Below are 22,458 nucleotides of genomic sequence, written 5' to 3'. Positions count from 1 at the left end.
CCAATAGTGTGATTGTTGGATCATAGGGTAGTTCTAGTTTTAACTTTTTGAGGAAACTCCATACTGTTTTCCATAGTGACTGCACCAGTTTGCGTTCCCACCAATAGTGCAAGAGGTTCCTCTTACTCCACATCCTTGCCAACACCTGTTGTTTCTTGTGTAAAGAATCCTTTTCATGTTAGGGCTTCTGGAAAGAGCACAGGTCTGTGAATCAAGACAGGAGGGTTCTAAGCCCAGCTTTGTCATGAACTTGCAGCTGACCTTGGCAAGGCACTTTTTATACCTAGATCAAGGTTTCATCCTCTTTCTTGCTACTTTAACATTCTATGACTGTGATTTGGTCATGGGAAGAAGACAGGACCCCCGGTAGGTTAGGGAAATCAGAATGTGAAGTTAGGGAGGGTCATATTAGCTTGGGAACCATTAAAAATCCTTGGATCCCTACATAACCTGCCTGCATCTCTAAATATTTGAAGTCCACTGGCTGCTTCCTACCCCCCAAACCATCAGCTCTCAACAGGGCCCGTGGGCCCCCTTGGAAGCACCAAGAATCACTGGGTCCCCATTTCTTTTCTATATGCAGTCACCATGGGGGAGAAAAGCCAGAGAGACAGGCTAGGGGGTGAGGAAGGAGGGCATTTGGAGAGAACAGGACGATGCTTCTATTTTGAAATCATTTGCGGCAGACCCTCCAGCCCCAACAACAGGATAGGACCAGAGTCATGGGTAAATAGCATCTGCTCTTCTTTTCAGATGAAATTGTTTATCTGAAGAGGAAATGCAAAACACTGGTTCTGTTTTTCTGCACTATGTTATTCTGATGGGAGCAATACCAGCTGTGCAACCCAGAGTGTGATTATTAAACCTATCTTATGGCCACAAAGGAGCTCTGTAAGGAAGCCAAGAGGCACAGACTCCCCAAGGCAGAATTTGGAGATTTTACAAATTCCCAACAGTATTCCTGATGAACTGTAGTAACCCACCACAGGACAGAAGATGGAGTCAAACTCCCAAGTGCATCTTGTCTTCATAGAGTTTGTTTTGACACCAGAAGAATTTCATCTCTGTGTCGTTCTCATGGTCTTACCCCCATGAGCTTGTTCAGCACTCAATCTAGTGGACATCTGGTGAATATTAAATTCTGTCTCTCCAGCACAAAATAACTGGTCAAGAATGGATGGGAACATTCCATGATTCCATAGGTTAGTTTATTTGCAGGATCCAAGTTGTCTGGTTGGTTCTTCTCCCAAATTGCAGAACTGATTATTTGAGAGGAAGGATTTATTAGAGACACATGATTAAGGGTTGTGGCTGAGGGCTTGGGCCCTTGGACTCCTGGAGAAAGGCAGCTTTTTAATGGTGAGCCTCTAGCAGTCAGATCAGAACCAGCCTGGGAATTTTAGTGAGAGCCCTGAGCCAATCTAGAGAAGGTAGAGAGAAGTGCCTGGATGATTTTAGCCAGGCTTTTTATTGGGTGGTGGGGGGAAAGGTCATTCTCTCGTCTACTGCAAACCAAACCTGGAATTCAGGCACATCCATACAATGGTTCCACGATTTTCCCCTTACACGAGGGCTGGACCTTCCCTGTCCACATGCTTCTCAGGCAGCAAGGGTCCCTTTCCTGACTCTCACTCTGTCTCTGCCCCTTGTGCCCTTCCCAAGGTGCTCATTTTCAACTTTTGCCTGGAGACAAATGATGGAAGAGGGCAGTGAGCTTAGCCCCACACTAGCCTTCACCCCTGAGGAGGACCTTCAACCTTGTTCAACCGAACCAGCTGCACTCAATGATAAAATCAGGAAGAAACCTGAGAAAAGAGAAGCAGAGAAAGACCAGGACTGTAACTTGGGAAACAGAAGTGCCTCTTACTGGTTCACCTCTACCAAGAATTAGGGCAGGAGGAAATGTATAAAACTTAGCTCTCCAAGGCCTAGAATGATCTTAATCTTCCATATCCACTTTACTGAGGCCACCTCTAGTACTTTGTTTAGGGAGATTTGGGTAAAGAAACTTTGATCTACTGTCATGGATTTTAACCAACCGTGAAAATAGGGCGGAATTATAAAGCTTGGTCCTCAAATATGCCCCAAATATTCATTTCTGTTTTTATTCTTTTACTTTGTACTGCTTATTAGATCCAGGACACAGTGACAATTGCATTTTTCATGCCCTCATATCTTGACATCTTTAATTCTTAGCCATGCAGATACCACACATAATAAATAGGAAGTTAACTCCTTTTGTTTTAATTTCTTGTTGCATTTTTTGCACACAAATAGAGCGTATAAAGCATAAAGATCAAAGAAAATCCAATTCAAGTTGATAACCAACAACATTTGGCAGATGATAAACTTCCCCAGGGTGCTATGCCTAGAGGAAGTACGAGTACCATATTGTTGATATATAATAGGTATCCCACCCATGATATTGTATAACTTACAAGTAGCATCTACCTCAAGTTGCTCATATTGAGTTGTAAGATGCTGCTACATATATATATGTATAAATATATGCAAATATATATATATATATATATAATTTTTTTTAAGTAGGCTCCATGCCCAGCATAGAGCCCAACGTGGGGCTTGAACTCATGACCCTGAGATCAAGACCTGAGCTGAGATCAAGAGTCGGACGCTTAACCAACTGAGCTACCCAGGCGCCCCAAGATACTGTTAATATTTATTTTTAAAACATACAAAAAATAGTTCTCTTTTTCATTGCCCCACCCACCCTTAGTTAGAGTACTTTAAAGCACTTTTGTAACTATTTTTCGTGTGTGTGATTAGAGGAGTAATTCATGTTCAGTGCAAGACATGTGGAAAACACACAAAGAAGAAAAGCATGTAGAGGAGCGAGTAATCCCAGCAGTCAGACAAAACCCTGGTTAACACTCAGTCTCTCTGACATACAGAAATAGAGTCACAGAGGTAGAGAGGCAGACATCTCTTAAAACAAAGCTGAGATCTCATGGAGGAGTAGGGAGACAAAAGCCGAGAGAGATGGTAGCATCAGAATTCATGCAAGACCTTCTTTTAAAGCAATTTTTTTTTTTTTTTAAGATTTTATTTATTTGCGAGAGAGAGAATGAGAGACAGAGAGCATGAGAGGGAGGAGGGTCAGAGGGAGAAGCAGACTCCCTGCCGAGCAGGGAGCCCGATGCGGGACTCGATCCCGGGACTCCAGGATCATGACCTTAGCCGAAGGCAGTCGCTTAACCAACTGAGCCACCCAGGCGCCCATGCAAGACCTTCTTGAGGAGTGGAATGTTTGAGCTAGCTAACCCCCCCCAGGGGGCTGGCCTTCCGATTCCCTCAGGGCGCAGCCTGGCTCTAACTGACGGCGCTGTTCGTGGGGTCCCTGTGCCTGTCCCTGGCGCGCAGCCCGGCAAGGCCCCGGAGGACCTACTCTGCTGTGTCGCACCCCACACGGACCTTGAGGAAGGCTGTGAAGAAAGTGCTTCTAACTTTTCCTCTCCCTTCTCTGCCCCCTTAGCCAGGATTCTTGGCTTGCAGGAACCAGGCTTCTTTGTAATTGACTTACTACTTATGATATTTGCCCTGCTGTCACGACAATGGTTTTATATTTTGTTCCCCTTGGATACGGTGTGAGAGAAGGAAATATGCTTTTCCCTCTGTTCCACTTTATGCTCCTTTATGCTAAATGTATAAAATGGCTCCTCATGCATTTCCCACACCCTGCAGCATAGAAAAGTCTTCATTTGGTTGTGCCTTCTAATGACTCCACACAGGTTTCTTCCACTTGGGGCCAGATCCATTCACTATTCATCACACAAATTTTATTAAGCATGTACCCAGGCCAGGCGCCACTCCAGGTGTTGGGAATATAGCAATGAATGGAACACAAAAATCCCATCCCTCATGGGGCTCTCATTCTGGTGAGACCAGGTGGCCAAACGCCTCTTGCTGTCATGCAAGTTCATTCACTCGGGCAATACATAGTGGATGCTGACTTAGCGTTGTGTCCACTTGGCTGGGCTGAATCACATTTCCTCTCCTGGTATGATTTTGGTTAGGGTAGAGCACAAGAGGGATTCTTACGTGAGATTTGGAGGGTGAAAATGAAGCAGCGGCCATTTTGTAGCTCACACACACCTTGTCGTTTATCTAGTGGCCTGCCTCATTGGCATGAAGCCGTGACGGGGCACGCAAGCGCCCACCCTCCCCTGGATCCTCCCTCGGCTTCTCTGTTTCCTGGGCCAGCTATGGACAGTTTCCTCCAGGATGACAGCCACTTTTATATGACTCATCAGCCCTATCAGCTCCTTTGCACTCTGCTCCGTTCTCCAAAGATGGCGTTGCTTACCCTCTGCTCTGCTGCGCCCTGCTTTTCACTTTTAATTAGCTAAGGAAACCATGCTATATCACTTATTGTAAACTTTCTTTCTTTCCTTCCTTTCTTCCTCCCTCCCTCCCTCCTTCCCTTCTTTCCTTTCTTCCTCCCTCCCTCCCTTCTTTCCTTTCTTCCTCCCTCCCTCCCTTCTTTCCTTTCTTCCTCCCTCCCTCCCTTCTTTCCTTTCTTCCTTCCTCCATCCGACAAATATTTTAATGAGATTCTCTCTGCTAGTTGCTGGTGCTATAGTGAAGAGCAGAACAGAGGTGGTCTCTGCTTCCATAAAGCTTTACAGCCCAACAGGGGAGGACAGACCAAAAAATCAAATAAACAAATGAAACTGGGGGAAAAAAATGAGTGGGCTGTGTAAATAGAAAAAAATGGGCCAGGGTGGACAAGAGAGTAGGACCTATTCCAGACAAAATAGATGGGAAAGGCCTTTATATCCAAATGCATTTTTAAATATTAGAAAGTCAAAAGGACATGGACCTATTGAGAAAGCAGTTTTTGTTAGAAGTTTTCATGCATTTGAAAAATACTCCATAGAGGTTAAATTTCTTAAGAGGAAATAGGAGTAGAGATGGAAAGCTAGCAGCCTGAGAGACCCCTGTTCAAGAGGAAAGAGACAATCATAAAAGATTCCGTGGGAGCATGGGAGTTGTTGAGTTTTATCTTTTTCTTTCCTTTTGTTCTGATGTTGAAAGGGGGGAAGGCAAGTCTTTCATTCTAACAGACACTATTGAGAATGATTTATTGAGATTGAGCCCGAGCTGTGCCATCAAAAACCTTACTTAAGATAGGAGTCAGGTGAAGGGTTGGGATAAAGGTGGACCCTGAGAACATGCAGGATGTGCTTGGGACAAACCACTGGTATGTGTGTGTGTGCACACCCTTCTCCCTACAGAGAACACCTGCCAAGTGAAGTGCTGTGCGCCCAGCAGGAGGACCGGTACTCATGGATGGCTTTACGCAAAAGCTTTCCACCTGTTCAAAGTCAGCTTTTAAAGCTTGGGTCCTGAAGTGTGGACTCAGAACACAGAGGCCCCAGCAGGGAACCGGTGGGTCTTCTTCTAATGTTTCTCAGGATGGTTCCAGGTCTAGTTACTGGTTTGGGATCCAGAGGAACCATGTTCCTTCTGTTTGGAATTCTACGGATTAGATGAAGAGCTCCAGCTAAAACCTAGGAGACAAGCCAATGTGGTGAGGAGCAGAGTAAAGCCTCTTTCTTGTCAAACAAGGATATTGCTGTCAAAACAAGGATGAACACTGTGTTTTGGAAATTCCAAGTTCTTCTTACTGTATTGCTCTCAGGGCAATTTCAGTAAATAAAATCCCATTGTTATTCATCGGCTTCTCCAGGTTTGTTTTAAACTGCTTTAGCTTGGTGCTGGCATGCTGATAGGTTATAAAGGAAATGCAAGAAGAGAAATCCAAAGTAAAATTTTTATTTGAAAGTTAGTAACTTACCCTGGAATCTGACATTCTCTTCACGGTCAGAATGTCCAGAGATTCTGCATCTCATCTACCCCTCAGGAGACTAAGCACCAAACATTTTATAGATTCACAAAAGACAAAGGTTTTTACAAACATGGACCCATGCAAAGCTCACTTGTCACTGTTAAAAACAATAGAGTTCCTCAGGCTTATAGTCTGGCCCTAATTAACAAAGACATAAATATCATGGTCTCCAGTGTGACCTTGTCACAATTCACTCACCTTGACTACTAATGGCCTTAATCTGACATAAAGCAAATTACCTGTCATGGAACAGGTGAACAAAATCATAAAAATTCAAGCAAAAGGGGGGGAATGATGCACATGTAAAGGTTTAACCCAAGGTCACCCCATCTAAAGCACCAAGCCAGAAAAAATGTCAGGATCTTTCTGCCCATGAGGCACTACTGGGTGGAAAACACATTAAGCATCGTCAGTCAAGTCTGCCCAACTCTTGCCTTCCCACAGTGCCCACAGAGAAAGGACAGCCTGAGATCCTACCTCCTGCACGAGGAGCGCCATGCCCTGGCTTCCAACTCGGCCTCAGAGGCCAAGGCCTGGAACAGCCTAGATTCACTATTCTAGACAGTAGCAAGAGCTCAGAGAAGTTCAGGTCAAAACTCAGTGTTTATTGCACAAAGCACTTTGTTATCAAAAGCCTTTGCCTGGAGCCTTGGAGAGGATTGCAAAGGAATGCTTTCTTCTCTCAGCTTATTTCTTAGGAAATTACCTCCAGACCTGCCAAAGTCACAAAGAACCACAGGATTTCACTGGTGCCTTCATACATGGAACTTTTGGACATCCCTCATGATTTTTTGCACTCCTATTTCCTGAGGAGAAAACAGAAAATCTGGGAGAGAGGAACTGCCTGCCTCTGGTCTCTTGGCAGCCCTGATAGAAAGACTCCAAGGGGCAGCTGCAGGAACAAGGCTGAGACTGTGAGCAGATCCATAACTTAGTGCTTACATCTTACTTCACAGTGGATGGCCCCTCTGTCAGGTGCTTTGCCTTCATCCTTGTTTTGTTACCACATTTCCTTCTTTTCTGCCTTCCTTCCATTTATCCATCCATAAATCCATTCACCATCCACCCATCCATCTACTTATCTATCTATCCATCCATCCATCCATCCATCCATCCATCCTTCTACCCATTCATCCAAAACTGATAACTTACATACCAGGCTCTGTGTTAGAAACGGATTCTAAAGATGAGCAAGAATAGTTCCTGCCCCCAACCTTGTGGGAGAGGCAGACACACACGTAAATAACTCTAACACAGTGCAGAGGTTGAGTTGTGCATAAAACCAAGGGACTGTGTTCAAAGGAGAAGCATCCCCTCCAGCTGTTACCTCCTGTGGTGGACTTTCTCTTAAAATGGCCCCTATGATCCCACCTCCTGGTGTTCACATCCTTGTGTGATCCCCTCCTGCATGGGTGGGACCTGTGACTTGCTTCTAATCAGTAGAAAATGGCAAAGGAGATAGGATGTGGGTGAGTCCATGTATGTGATTACATTACTATGTTACATAAAATTTTAGCGTCCATCTTGCTAGAGTCTCCATCTCCCTGACTGGCTTTGAGGAAGCAGGTGGCCATGTTGGGGAACCACATTTGGCAAGGAACTGCAGGTGGGCTCCAGGTGCTGAGGGTAGCCCCTAGCCAACAGCCAGCAGGAAACTGAAGCTCTCAGTCACACAGCCACAGGAACTGAACTCTGCTTACAATCAGGGAGCTTAGAAGCAGCCCTTTCCCCAGGAAAGCCACTTTGAGCCACTCAGATTGCAGCTTTGTGAGCCCCTAAACAGAAGACCCAGTTAGGCTGTGCCTGGACGCCTGACCCACAGAAACTGTGAGATAAGACAGGTGTGTTGTTTCAAACCCCTAAGTTTGTGATAATTTGTTATCAACATTAGAGGACTATTACACCCCGTGAGGAGCAGCCATCAGAAACAAAGTTCTGGGAAGGGGCCGTATGCCTCCAACCCCCATGCTCATTCATTCATTCACTCGTTCATTCAACAAATATTTATTGAGCACTTAATAGTCACATGGCACTGTTCTAGATACATTAGTAAACAAAAGAAAATTCCTGCTCTCATGAAGCTTATATTCTTAGTCAAGGAATACAGACATGAAATTAATAAGTTAATTATATAGTATGTTCCTCAATAATGAGTACTATAGAAAAAGATAGATGAGGGGGCTGTGAATGTCAGGAAGGTAGGTTGAAATGTTTCAGGGTAGACCTCACTGATCAAGTAACACTTGAGTGAAGGTTGAAAGAGGTGAGGAAATACTGCACAAGAAACTCTGGGCAGGGGTGCCTGGGTAGCTCAGTCGGTTAAGCGACTGCCTTCGGCTCAGGTCATGATCCCAGGGTCCTGGGATCGAGCCCCGCATCAGACTCCCTGCTCCGCGGGAAGCCTGCTTCTCCCTCTCCCACTCCCCCTGCTTGTGTTCGCTCTCTCGCTGTGTCTCTCTCTCTGCCAATTAGATAAATAAATAAAAAAAAAATCTTAAAAAAAAAAAAAAGAAACTCTGGGCATCCTCCCTGTGGACAGCTTCAAGCATGGAATCTAGGTCTGACCCTGCTCTGGGAGATGATGGGGGGGGCGGTCATAGCTGCTCTTTTCAACCTCATTCCCCACTTCTACCCCTCCACTGTTTGAGTCCGCCCGCATCATCACCTCCCAACCCTCTACTGTTCCCCAAACCCACTTCCCATCTCAATGGTCACCCCCCCCAGGCTCTCCCCACCCCGCAGAATGTCAGCCTCTCTTCTGCCTTCCGCCTGGCTTTATGATTTTATCGCGAGCTTCCCACTTTCCGCAGGTATTACAGCTTTGTTGCCGCTGTCTCTTGCAGACTGTGGGCTCCCAGGACACAGGGACCTTCACCTATCATCACTGAATTTCCAGACTGGCATGCTCTAGATGGTATCTGTTGAAAAAAGATTTAGTTAGGTGTCACTCCTCTGTGTGCTGTTTTTTCCTCTCTCTTTCCATCTATCCCTTACCTGACCCCCTTACTATCTGTTTTTCTCTGCACATCTCTCTCTGCATCTCTAGGTGCTTTTTTCTGTTTCTTAGTCTGTTTCTGTTTCTCACACACACAGACACATGTGCACAGAAACTTGCACAATCATATATAGCAGCTTCTTTTGAGCATCTTGTCTTCCGTGACAGGAGGGGGGACAGGTGCAAGGAAATGAGGGAGGGGGTGGGGTGGGCTTGGGGTAGGTGAGGAACCTTTACTTTAAAGGACAAATCTAAAGTGTACAGCTGGCTCTTCTTAAACATTAGATTAAAATAACCACATTATTACGACACATCCATCAATGGAGAACACTTACCCCTCTACTGTCATATAGCCCAGGGTTTCTCAATGGGGTCATTACTGGTATTTTGGATCCGATAACTCTATTGTGGGAGAATGTCTTGTGTATTGTAGGGGGTTTAGCAGCATCTCTGGCCTCTAACCACCAATAGTAGCCCCCCATCGCGACAATCAAAAGATCTCTAGACATTGCCAAATGTCCCTCAGGGCCAAAATCTCCACTGCCTTCACTGAGAACTGCTAATATAACCCTTTTGTCCCAGGATCTGAAGGTACTCATGCGCAATTTTTCAGGCAGCCTCCTAAGCATATAATTTCTACAGGGTGGAACAAAGAATACAGTGTCTGGGTTCAAGACAACCTCAGCCTATTCTTATCCTTCCCTAAGTCTTTGGTCAGCCCTATTGGATCTAACGCGGATCTTGCGGGGTCTCTGGTAGCTTACGGGGCACCTTTGTGCTACCTCTTCCAGGAAGTCCTAGCTCTAAGTTAGGACACACAGCTTGGATTTTGGACCTCATTCACCAGCTCTACTGGGCCTTCATGTGCAGTGTGCAAACAGCACAATTGTACACTGTGGTCCCGGACACCACCCTCCCTTCTGCTACCAGACAATGGGGCAGCTGCCAGTGAGCTGTTCTTCTAAAACCATGACAACCCCATTCTCCTCTGACATATCCATAGCTGAGGTGATGAGCATCAGCGGGGGTGAGGCGTGGAGGGGACATGTTTTGCTTCTTGAAGCATCAGACTGTCCCTTGCTAAATGTCATTCATCTAGTAGCAAAATCTGGTCACCTGTGCAGATCAGGCTAGACTAGAAGGAGACTATAGCGTGAAGATCCAGCTAGAACTCAGAACACCCCCAGAATGGAAATGCAGTTGACCCAGAGAAACAGATGACCCACACTTGCAAAAACAGTTTCCGGCACTTGTGCCACCAGAGTCCAGGGACTCGCAAAGGGAAATCTGACTACACATCTGACCTTAGAAGAATCCACCCCTAGAGGACTCATGGAGCTCGATCCTGATCCTGCCAAACTGGGCCAGTCGGCCTGTACGCTGGGAACACAGGCATCTTAGTATGACACCCCAAATGTTGTTTAGAAATGGTAACGTAGTTAGAGGAAGTTTATATCATTTTGTATTTGGTTTGTTACTCGGAGAGGATTTGTTTCGAGCCAGCTTCTTGTATGGCATAGGCCAGACCCCGCTCACAGAATCGCTCACATGTTCAAGACTCCGCCTGGGGATCTAAAACAGAAAATTCATGGGGCGCCTGGGTGGCTCAGTTGGTTAAGTGTCTGCCTTCCACTCAGGTCATGGTTCCAGGGTCCTGGGATCGAGTCCTGCATTGGGCTCCCCCTGCTCTGCGGGGAGCCTGCTTCTCCCTCTGCCTCTGCCTGCCACTCCCCCTGCTTGTGCTCTCTCTCTCTCTCTGTCAAATAAATAAATAAAATCTTTAAAAAAAAAAAAAATTAAAAAAAAAAAAAAACAGAAAATTCATGCAGCCGCATCCATCTTTCCCTGAGAGGGGAAGACAGAATGATGACTTTTAAGCATTACTAGTAAGCAGCAAATACCAGGAGAAAGGAATGGTTTTCCTTCTTGAGTCCAGAGCCCCAATATGGTGATTAAAACGTCTTGCTGTTGAATTACTTATTACAATTAAACATAAGACACAATGGTAGCAAAAGTCTTGCTGATGGAAGCTTTGGTCTGAAATGCAGGCACCTGCATGTTTATAATACCGCTCACTGTGTAAGCCAATGACTGGAGGAAATAATTAGTTAGCCTCTGATTACATCTGATTGTCAACTGTGATGACAATAAACAAGGCAGAAAGACCACATGATACTTGTGGGAAGCTCTGAAAAGGGCTTGGGAAACATTTTCAATTGAGCATACACCAGAAGGGGGAAAAAAATCAGCTGAGAGTCCCATAGATAAAAGGCACACTTACTTAAACCAGTCATCAAAGCAATACAAATTAAAATAACAAAGAGGTATCTCTTTACACCTATTAGATTGGCAGATGTTACAAAGCTGACTAACTGCCAAGTGTGGTGGGGGCTATGGGTCATAGGAAACCTCCTGAACTGTTGGGGGCTGGGGGTACTTGGGTAGCCATTCTAGAGAGGAGCAAGATTGAGTAACTACCTATGAGGATTAAATGGAATAATATATGTACAACATTTAGCACAGCACCTGGCATGTAGCAAGTGATTAATAGAGATTAATACTTCTATTATCAGTATTCTATTAATACTTCCATTATTATTATTCTCAGAAATGGCTGGTCCAGATTGTTCCCTTTAATGGTATAAGGGAAGGTTGGGGGAGACGACCCTAGTAGGAGGGGCGGTCTTTTTGTCCCCCCCAGGCAAATGCCTCCAATCTAGTGGCACATCTGTCACTGCCCTCCTCAAAGCGTCTCTCCATTCCCTCGGTAGAGTGGCCTGATCAATCTGAGAACTAAGGAAGAACAGAGAGACATGCAGGGGAGCCCCTTGCCTCTGAAATGGGGACCCTGATACTGGCAGGTGGGATGATACTCATGTCCTTCCTACCGGTGGGGAAGAGAAACTCACTGCCCGTGACAATATTCTCTTTGAAAGGTACATGGCAAGGGGCGCCTGGGCGGCTCAGTCTGCCTTCCGCTCAGGTCATGATCCCAGGGCCCTGAGACTGAGCCCCGCTTGGGGCTCCCTGCTCAGTGGGGAGCCTGCTTCTCCCTCTGCTGTTCCCCCTGCTTGTGCTCTCTCTCTCTCTCTCTGTCTCATTCAAATAAATAAATAAAATCTTTTTTTAAAAAAAGGTACATGGCAAAAGATAAAGATTTCTGAGAAGGGGAAAAATGATTAAGTTAGTACTTGCCGCGGGCCCCCCACAGAGAGACTCAGGTCCTATTTCGAGCACGAAAGGGGTGGAATCAGGAGAGAGACGTACATTTTTCTCCCAGCAACTGCACCAAGTCTAATAAGTATCCTTTACAGGCTTAATTGCCATAGAACCTTCAACTTGATAAATGTGTTTTAAAAATAATAACTGGCCAGACTGGGAGTTTTGAAAAGGAGCACTAAACAGGTTGTAACTCTATGTCAAATGGTTCAAGGAGACTGAAGTTGGCCTGAGAAAAGGATCCTGTTCTCAGGGAAGACAATTGTAAGGAGACAGGGTTTGGTTATCATGCTGATACAATGTATGCGGTCACTTATCTGAGTTAACCACTTAACCATCAATGTTCCTCTCATCTTAACAGAAAAAAAAAAAAAAAATGAAAAATTCAATCAACTTTAACGGAAAGCAGAAGAAAGGAAGAAAAAATGCACCCTAGATTCTCTCCCTTCCAAATTCAACTCCTTTTCTGGGTTTCCCAAATATAGTCTTACTCAGTTCTGCTTACAGCATATAGATATATTTTTAGTTTTTGCTTACTTAGCACTGATTAATGTTCTCTATTGGGAGGTGTTATATTGAATAATGTTTAAATTTAGTAACGTAAAAGTAGAAATACTTCAGGAATTTAAGTACAGACAGCGATTTCTTTCCAAGTCCTTTTGCCCTTGCCCATAAGAAGCTGGGGTCGCCAAGGTCAACTTTTTAACACCTTTTTTCCAGGTGTAGTCCAGGGATAGGGGCCATTGGAGGGTTATGCTGATTCTGCTGTAGAACTGAGTTTGAGAGGTGAAGCCTGCTGAGGCCTTCTCGGGAACTGCCGAGCGGGTGTGATGAACAGATGAATGAATGAGTGCTAAAGGGGCCTGAGGAAGCAGGTTTGCGGGCGTTGGGGTGGGGGGTGGAGGAGAGAGAAAGACAGGAAAAGACAAAGAGCAGTGTGGTCAGGCCCAGCCTGGTCTGGCTTCAGAGTCTGAACCTCCGATGTGCTGGCAACTGGGAGGGAACCCCAAACACATTGGCACCTCGACAGTGTCGCCACTTTGGGAATACAGGGAGGACGCTGGCTGATGGGGCTTTGCACGCGGTTTTGCTGGCAGGCGTGTGAATAGTGGCTGGAGAAAAGTCTGTGAGGGAGAGGACGCTGAGCATGTCTAAGCTAGCTGGGGACTCCCAGAAATAAGTGGGGTGGTGGAGGGAGACGCTGGGTGCGGTGGGCTGAGGTCCTGAATCAGGTGGCTATGGGGTGACGGAAAATTAAAATGTGACTTCTATGATAATCTTCTTTGTGGCCACAGGCTGGGGTTTGGGGACACCTTGGCAATAGAAGGAATCTTCCTTTTTATCCACTAACAAGAAAAAGATATAAAAACCTCGGGAATATTTGTCTCATTCCCTCATATTTTAACGAAGATCTTTAAGGTCAAGAGGAGTGGATATAGGAGCCTCTTCTCAGGGCTTACCTTCCTTCCTTCCTTTCTGGCACAAACCGGCTTCTCAAGGGTAGTGAAATACATTGAGGAAGGCACTCTCTGGGGAAAAAATTGTTGGTGCTTGAGACAGAAACAGAGAAGAAATATGATCACAACATACGCTCTTGGTAGACACAGAGCACTGCTTGTGCAAAGTCCTTTCTACAGGAGTTAATTAATAAAAAAAAATTAAACAGATGCCTTTAAATGGTTATTGTGTTTCAAAATGTTGACTTGTTATATCTGAGGGTCCTCCCTACATTCCAGAAAAACAATTTCTCCAAGAGAAGTAGCTGAGGCTTAATTCAAGTCAGTGGTGAAGTGAAGAAGTTGGTTGGATTTGCTGAGTACTCATGGAGACCCCCGTTGTAGGCCTAGCATCTGGTTTTGTGGGGGGAAATAGGTCTAGATGAATCGCCATGGTCCCTGTCCTCAAGAAGCTCATACTCGAGCTGCAGAGAGAGCTAGTGCTCAGCTGGGTAGGTAAATTCAACATTTCCATCAGACACTTTGGTTCTGCCATTACCTGGGTCTGCGCTGTGTGCAACAGCATGAGCCTGGCTGGTAGGCCCTGAGGATGCCTGGTTTGGACAGCTGCTGAAGGAGGACCTCCAGTCATTTAACAGTTGGACGACAAATGGTACTATTCCTTCCAATGGGAGGAGGAGGGCTGACAGCGTATTATATTTATGGGCCTGCCAGGCTACCTTGGGCTTTATGTGGAACCATCTCCTATCTGTTTTCCAACTGAAGACGCAAATAGCTGCACTTCCCTTGAGGCACATGGAGCACTACTGGTGTAACCAGCTCTGGCTAAGATCTGCCATTTTGTCTGGATGAAGAAAAGCTTGGAGGGTGGGTGTGGGTCGAACAGTTCAAGATGGCGATGTGGGGACATCCTGAACTCACCTCCTCTCATGGACACAGTGAATTTACAGCTACATATGGAACAATCTCCTCTTAAAAAAAACCTAAAGGCTGGCTGAGTGGTCACTATACATCAGCAAATGAGGCTTGGCAGGTCACCAGCCCCAGGGCAGTACACACTGAAGTAGGTAGGAAGGCTGGAACACAATCTCACCATAAACCCCACTGCTGGCACCTGACTCACAGTCGGGAGGGAACTCAAAACCCAGAGCTTCTCCACGAGGAGCAGAGGGACTGAACCCCATATCAGGTACCCTAAATTTTAAGACCTGCACCTGAGAGACGGGATCTAATTTTGAAAAGCAGCTGGGCTCAGGTCCTGACACCCACAAGACTGTATCCCTGTGAGAAACGGGTCCCAAAGGGCTCGCACCCTCGGACTCACCCACCCCAGGCCCAGCTCAGAGGCAGTAGATCGAGGGTGCCCAGACTTAAGGTAAAGCTGCTTACCTGCTTATATTAAAGAATCGGCCTGAGAGGCAAGCGTCTCAGAGCCTGCTTGGACACTCTCCAGGGCCAGAGATGGGTGGGCGCCATCTTTGTGTTCTTCCTCCACCACACACCAAAGCACCAATATCTCCTGGAAGGGACATTTTCTTTTTTCTTTTCTTTTTTTACATGTGTCTGGTGTCCCGATTTTTACAGCTGCTGCCCAGGGGATACCTCTTGATTGTCTGGCCCTCTAAGCTAAGGGAGCTTACATTCCTGGTCTCCTGAGACTATAACGTTCAGAGTCACCCAAAAGGGAGCTTATACCCTTGTCTTATGCTCTGATTTTTGTAGCTGCCTGCAGGAGACACCTCTGCGTGGCCTGGGTCTCATGGCCAGTGGGGCTTAGTTAACGGGTGCTACACGACTCTATACATTTACATAGTTTTAAAAGCTGGTTTTTATATTTCCTGGTTTTTAGGTTTGCTTCCCCCATTTTTATGGATGCTGCCCAGGGGATGGCCCTTGATTTCCTGGCTCTGGTGGCCAGGGGACTTACATTCCTGGGTTGCATGGGACTGCAACAATCAGAGAGACAGTTGGTAGGCTACCATCCCCAGGACCCTGCACACAAGCAGTCTTTCTGTGAAAGAGCCTCTTTGCCTAACCTGGAGCTTTGGCCTGAGGGATAGGCTTCAGGTTTGATACATATTCGGTGGCCCACAGAGCTGCTCTCAAGGAATACAGGCTGTAGATGCCAGCTTGGTACTCTCCCTCAGCCTTGCTCCAGCTCGCTGCTATCTCCCAGACAAGAGCTTAAACACTTGCCTGGAGCCCCGATCTTTGTGACTGCCTTCCGGTGGATGCTTCCAGATTACCTGGCTCTGGTGGCAGCAGGGCTTCTGCTTGTGGTCCCCCAGGACTCTGTGTATTTGCACACTTTCAAGAGTTGCTGCCTGAGGGTCTAGTTTCAATCAGCTTGAAGCTAGGTGCCGAGATCCTCCCCTTGGCAGGTCTTGGCAGATACTTAACTACTGGGAGCTATTTAAAAACATAATAGGGTGCTGAGATGAGCACACAGGTCTGAGAGACAACCAAGAGCTAGGGCAGGTTTAAGCTACAAGATTCATCCCCTACACGAACTGGTTTACATAAATTGTTCTGAACTGACTGATTACTAGCAATGAAATTGAATCAGTGATAAAAAAAAAAATCTCCCAACAAACAAAAGTTCAGGACCAGATAGCTTCACTGATGAATTCTACCAAACATTCAAAGAATTAATACTAATCCTTCTCAAATTCTTCTAGAAAATATAAGAGGAGGGAACTCTGCCAAACTCATCTTATGAGGCCAACATTACCCTAATTACAAACCAGACAAGGATGCCAATATCCCTGATGAACATTTATGCAAAAATCATCAAAATATTAGCAATCCAAATTCAACAATATATTAAAATGATTATACACCATGATCAAGTGGGATTTATTCCAGGAATGTAAGGCAGGTTCAAATCAAATCAATCAATGTGATACACCACATTAACAAAATGAAGGATAAAAATCAAATGATTATCTCAATAGATGCAGAAAAAGCATTTGACAAAATTCATCCCTTTATCATAAAAATTCTCAACAAAATGGGTATAGAGGGAGTGTATCTCAAAATAATAAAGGCCATATATGACAAGCCCACAGCTAACATCATACTCAACAGTGAAAAACTAAAAGCTTTTGCTCTAAGATCAGGAACAAGACAAGGATGCCACTTTTATTCAACATATTACTGAAAGTCCTACCAGAAAAATAAATGAAAGGTATCTAAATTGGAAAGGAAGAAATAAAATTCTCACTATTTGCAGATGACATGATATTATGTATAGAAGACCCTAAAGATTTGACCAGAAAAACTTAGAATAAATTAATTCAGTAATGTTGCAGGATATAAAATCAATATGTAAAAATCTATTGCATTTCTATATATTAACAATGAACTATCAGAAAGAAAACAACTCCATTTACAATTGCATCAAAAAGAGTAAAGGACCTAGGAATAAATTTAACCAAAAAGGTGAAAGACCCGTACTCTGAAAACTATAAGACATAAGGAAAGAAATTAAAGAAGACACAAATAAATGGGAAGATATTCCATGCTCATGGATTGAAAGAATTAATATTGATAAAATGTCCACACTACCCAAAGCAATCTACAGATTTAGTGCAATCCCTATTGAATTCCAATAGCATTTTGTCACAGAAATAGAACAAACAATCCTAAAATTTTTATAGAACCACAAAGACCCTGAACAGCCAGAGCAATCTTGAGAAAGAAGAACAAAGCTGGAAACATCACAACTCCCTGATTTCAAGCTCTTTTACAAAGTTACTATAATACAGTATGGTACTGGCATAAAAACAGACACATAAAACAGTGTAACAGAATAGAGAGCCCAGAAATAAACCCATGTATATATACAGTCAATTAATTATGACCAAGGAGCTAAGAATATACAATTTGGAAAGGACAGTCTCTTCAATAAATGATGTTGGGAAAACTGGACTGCTACATGCCAAAGAATGAAACTGGTCCACTATACACAAAAATTAACTTAAAAAGAATGAAAGACTTAAACATAAGACCCAAAGCCACAAAACTCCTAGTAGAAAACACAGGCAGTAAGCTCTTTGACACAAGAGTTGGTGATGATTTTTTAAAAATCTGACACCAAAAACACCAAAAGCAAAAATAAACAATGGGACTATATCAAACTAAAGAGCTTCTGCACAGCAAAGGAAACCATTAACAAAATGAAAAGGCAACTTACTGAGTGGGAGAAAATATGGCAAATCATATATCCAATAAAGGGTTAATGTCCAAAATATATAAAGAACTCATACAACTCAATAGTAAACAAACAAACAAAAAGCAATTGATTAAAAACTGGGCAGAGGATCTGAAGAGACATCCCCCTCCCAACTTAGAGTATTTTAGTTATTAGCAGTTACCAAATAAGCTGAAGGTAAATTTCTTCCAAGGAGCTGCTCATAATTTGCTTTGTTGAGGGCGCCTGGGTGGCTCAGTCAGTTAAGCATCTGCCTTCAGCTCAGGTCATGATCCCGGGGTCCTGGGATTGAGTCCTGCATCGGGCTCCTTGCTCAGTGGGGAGTCTCCTTCTCCCTCTCCTTTTGCCGCTCCCCCTGATCGTGCTCTCTCTCTCTCTAATAAATAAATAATCTTTAAAAAATCTGCTTTGTTGAGAGGAGGCGAGGAGCTGTTTCACTGTTCCTCTATAAGATATTGCAAGTGTTTTTATCCTTGAAAGGGGTTTCTGAGGTTGCTATCCCTATCAGCAAGGGGTCGCTCCTGGGGTGCTCCTCCCAGTAGGACACCTGTGAAACCTTTACTCTCTCAGTGGAGGCTCCATTCTCAAATGCCGCACACTTGTCCTTGCCTGGATGATGCTGGTGGTGCTTGCTGTTTTGCTCCACATCTTCAGTTATTATTTTTACCTGAAACCAGGAAGACTTCCTGTGGCCCACTGTTTTCAGGTTGTAAGTGGTGGAATGAATCTGGAGCTTTCCACCGCTCTCCAGATCCCAGGCCAGAGGGGCTGACCTCCTGAGTCTGGGTGCAGCCAGGGCTTCATGATTGTCAAAATCACTCCGCAGCTGGTTCTAATGTCTGAAGAGACATTTTTCAAAGAGGACATCCAGATGGCCAACAGACACATGAAAAGATGCTCAAGATCACGAATCATCAGGGAAATCAAATCAAAACCACAGTGAGAGATCACCTCAGGCCTGTCAGAATGGCTGCTATCAAAAAGACAAGAGATAACACGTGTTGGTGAGGATGTGGAGAAAAGGGAACCCTCCTACACTGTTGGTGGGAATGCAAGCTGGTGCAGCCACTCTGGGAAACAGTATGAAGGTTCCTCAAAAAATTACAAATAGAACTACCCCATGATCCAGCAATTCCATTTCTGGGTATTTATCCAAAGAAAACAAAAACACTAAACTCTGGAAAATATATGTACCCCATGTCCTTTGTAGTGTTACTTACAATAACCAAGGTATGGAAACAACCTAAGTTTCCACTGATGGATACATGGATAAAGAAATTGTGGTATATGTGTATTCAATGGACTATTATTCAGCCATAAAAAAGAGTGAAATCTTGCCACTTGAGACAACACAGATGGGTCTCAAGAGCAGTATGCTAAGTTAAATAACTCAGACAGAGAAAGACAAATACTGTGTGATCTGTCTTATATGTGGACTCTAAAAAAGTAAATCAAGCTCACAGGTACAGAGAACAGTTTGGTGGTTGTCAGAGGTGGGGAGCTAGCGGGGTGTGAAAATGGGTGAAGGGGAGTCACAAAGAAAAAAAAGTTAAAAAAATAATAAAAATAGAAAATAGAAGGTATAATTGAATCACATTCTTTGAATCTATGGTTACATATAGATGTAAATATTCGAAAAATGTCCTATACAGATAACAACCCAGCTCATATCTGGGTGTTACATATGGAATTAATTAAACTACATTTAGGTTACTTTTTAAATTAAAAAATAGACATTCCATTATGGAAAACGTTTACTATTATTGACACAGAGATGTGTATCCATCACAGATATCCATTATTAAGCAATATCCATGATGGATACACATTTTTTCTGAAGGTGGTGATATGCCTCTTGGCTCTGGGGATACATTTTTAATATGCTTTAAAAAATACAAGAATCAGCTAGAATACTATTGTCCTTGTTTTTAGTAAAGAAAAGTTCATTATTCCTTCAGGATGTATACTTTGACCATGAAATTGAAGTCTAAAATCAAGTCAAAGGGCAATGTTGAGTTAGAAAAAAAGTCCTGAAAATAAAATAATCCATGTGTTGAAAGAAAGAGAGAAAGAACTTGGGTTGATAGAGGCAAGCGGTTGATCTGTTTACCCTCTGCAGACCAAGCCAGGGGCTCATGGATGTTGGGTGGTTTGGCTCTGCCCCAGTGACTCAGGGGCTGCTTGTGGGGCTTAGCGGTAATGCTTGCTTCTGTTTGTTTTTTAGCTTTGAGTCCTTGCCTGGTCTGAAACTTTCCAGCCCCGGCAGTTTTCTCCTCAGCACTGTGTCTTTTGCTGAGGACGGTAAGGAGCTCTCCTGTGAGAAGGGGCGGCCAGGCCTCGGGAATGAGCCAGCCTGGGGTCTAGCTCCATCTCTGCGTTAATTCAGCAAGGTATGTCATCTCCTGAAAGCTCCGTGTCTCCATCTGTATGCAGAGTAAGCCCTCTGGCTTCCAGCTGAAAATGGGTTGTGACCAGAAAACTAAGGACTGTCGAATGGCCTTTCGGAAGCCACCGCTGTCACACGGAAAACCGGGCCTCCGGGAAAAAGCCTTGGAAAAGGAGAGCACAAGGAGAGGGAATCACAGGCAAGCCAGGCTAGGGGCCTCTCTGTGAGCCCTGGCCCAGCATGGCTCGTACAGGATGCCCGAGCCTCCCTTTCACGGTGTCCGGACCCGCAGAGAGTAACAGGCCCACTGAAACCAGGCGTGGACACCTGTGCGTGCCTAGCACCCTACAATTTGCACACATTAGCTGGTGTGCTCTGCAGACTGCACCGGCCTTTGTTGCTCCCGGGAGTTTCATCTCTTGCAGAAAGTTTTTCTCCCTGGATCTGATGAGTCCCAGCCCTGCCACTGGGCAGTCCCTCGGATCCCCACAGAGCACAGCATTCTCTCCACAAGGGAACGGACTGGACGAGGGGAAAGACTGTGAAGATGGGCCGTTCCCCTCCTCCACCCGCATCTCACCCCTGCCTCCAGCACAGGGCTGCCTCTCCTCAGCCACCCGGGGCCAACCCCAGAGCTTGCTGGATCTCCGAGGAGGGCCTTCCCACCTGGGGCGAGGGCCCGCCCCCGGCGGCACCTCGGCCCAGGGCTAGTTGGCCCGCCTCCCAGAGCAGTTTAAGCCGGAGCCGGAGCTAGTCCTTGCCCTGCGCCTCGTCTGATGTTGGAGAAGAGTGACCTCTAGTGGTAGTTCTTGGAAGAGACGCCGCGGCTTCCCGCCGCCTGGGTGAGCCCCCCCCATCTGTCGGGGGAGTCAGAGGGCGGAGCTTGAGTGGGTGCGGCTGAGAGAGGCGGGGAGGGCGGGCACTGTGGACTCCCGAGCTCCAGGAAGCTGGATCCTGCACAGCTGGTTTGTCAGGCCTGCTCTTGGACATGAGCACATCTATCTCTGCTTCTCTTGTAACACCCAAGACTCTGGGTGTTGGAGCAGCCCACCCCTCACCCCTGACTCCCCTGGAGGCAACAAGCTCCCCAGCCTCTGTAACTACAGAAGGGGAAGGTGGGAAAGGCATCAGGTAGTGTGTCTGGGTATGAACGAGGGCACCTGGTTGTCTGTTGAGAGCACCAACCCGCAAGTGGTCTCCATCTGTGCCTCCGTGGACCCGCAATGACCAGTCCTGTCTTCAGCAGGGGTGAGTGGAGAGGGGGGAGCTTATCAATGTGTGAGCAGGCCAATGTTGGGGGCCAAGCTCTGCAACACAGCAGGACTGCCTGGTGACTTTGGCTTTTCCATCCCACCACCTCCGTCAACACCATCCCATTCTTTGAGATGGACAGTTTTTTCCAATCTTCAGTAAAGAGCTACACAGTTCAGACTGAAGCCTCCCTTCCCTTCTACACAGATTGCCTTGCCTAAGCCCCCTCTTCTAAGGACCTTGAGACCTACCACCTGCCACAGGACATATTTCCATGTGCCTAGGAGGCAGAGGCTTCAGGAAATGAAGTGGTATAAGCATGCTTGAAGGGAGAAACTTCTCAGCACTACACCCTCTCCCTCCTCAGTCTGAAATACATTCAGAGCCTTTTTTTCCTTGCTGTTGTTTCCTATGAATGATAATCTATCTTCACTGTGTGACTTTACTGAGTTTAATGAGACCCAAAACTCCTGCACCTACAAGGTCAAATTGAGTACTCTTTGTGTATAATTTTTACCCATTCTATTTCTAATCATAAGTAGGGTAACCACCTCTCCCAGTTTGCCTGGGACTGTCCTGGTTTTCATCTGTCTCCCTGGCGTAATTATTAACATTGTTCCCTTTTACTCTGGAAAGGGTCCCATTGAGATGGTAAATTACACTGTCACCCTAATCACAGGTCATCTCTGTAAGAAAACATTAAGGCATGAGGATATAGAGGATGTGAGAGATAAGGTTACCCCGAATTTGAGATTTAAATTGGTTATTACAATCTTTTTTTTTTTTTTTTTTAAAGATTTTATTTATTTATTTGAGACAGAGAGAGAGAGAGCACATGAGAGGGGTGAGGGTCATAGGGAGAAGCAGGCTCCCTGCCGAGCAGGGAGCCCGATGCGGGACTCGATCCAGGGACTCCAGGATCATGACCTGAGCCGAAGGCAGTCGCTTAACCAACTGAGCCACCCAGGCGCCCTGGTTATTACAATCTTGGCATAATTAGCTCTCAGCTTCTTGGCAGCTGGAAAAAAAGAAAAACATAGAGGGCTATGAAGTTGATTCTATCTTGTA

At 45.3% G+C, this 22,458-nt stretch overlaps 1 long non-coding RNA gene and 1 pseudogene across 1 annotated transcript in view; one reads left to right on the top strand and one right to left on the bottom strand.

The window, feature by feature from the left end:
* The window catches only part of LOC118528404 (uncharacterized), a 51,503-nt gene that overhangs the window by 9,423 nt on the left and 19,622 nt on the right, over positions 1 to 22,458 (top strand). The window contains exon 2 of the long non-coding RNA XR_004913630.2: positions 19,978 to 21,387. This is a non-coding gene — a long non-coding RNA (uncharacterized LOC118528404). The remainder of the gene's footprint in view (positions 1 to 19,977; positions 21,388 to 22,458) is intronic.
* Positions 18,199 to 18,401, bottom strand: LOC118528399 (guanine nucleotide-binding protein G(I)/G(S)/G(O) subunit gamma-12 pseudogene; annotated as a pseudogene).

The sequence above is a fragment of the Halichoerus grypus genome, chromosome 1 (genome assembly GCF_964656455.1).
Source record: "Halichoerus grypus chromosome 1, mHalGry1.hap1.1, whole genome shotgun sequence".
Lineage (NCBI taxonomy): Eukaryota > Metazoa > Chordata > Mammalia > Carnivora > Phocidae > Halichoerus > Halichoerus grypus.
The sequence above is the reverse complement of the archived record's forward strand: the minus strand, read 5'-3'. Positions and strand labels throughout refer to the sequence as shown.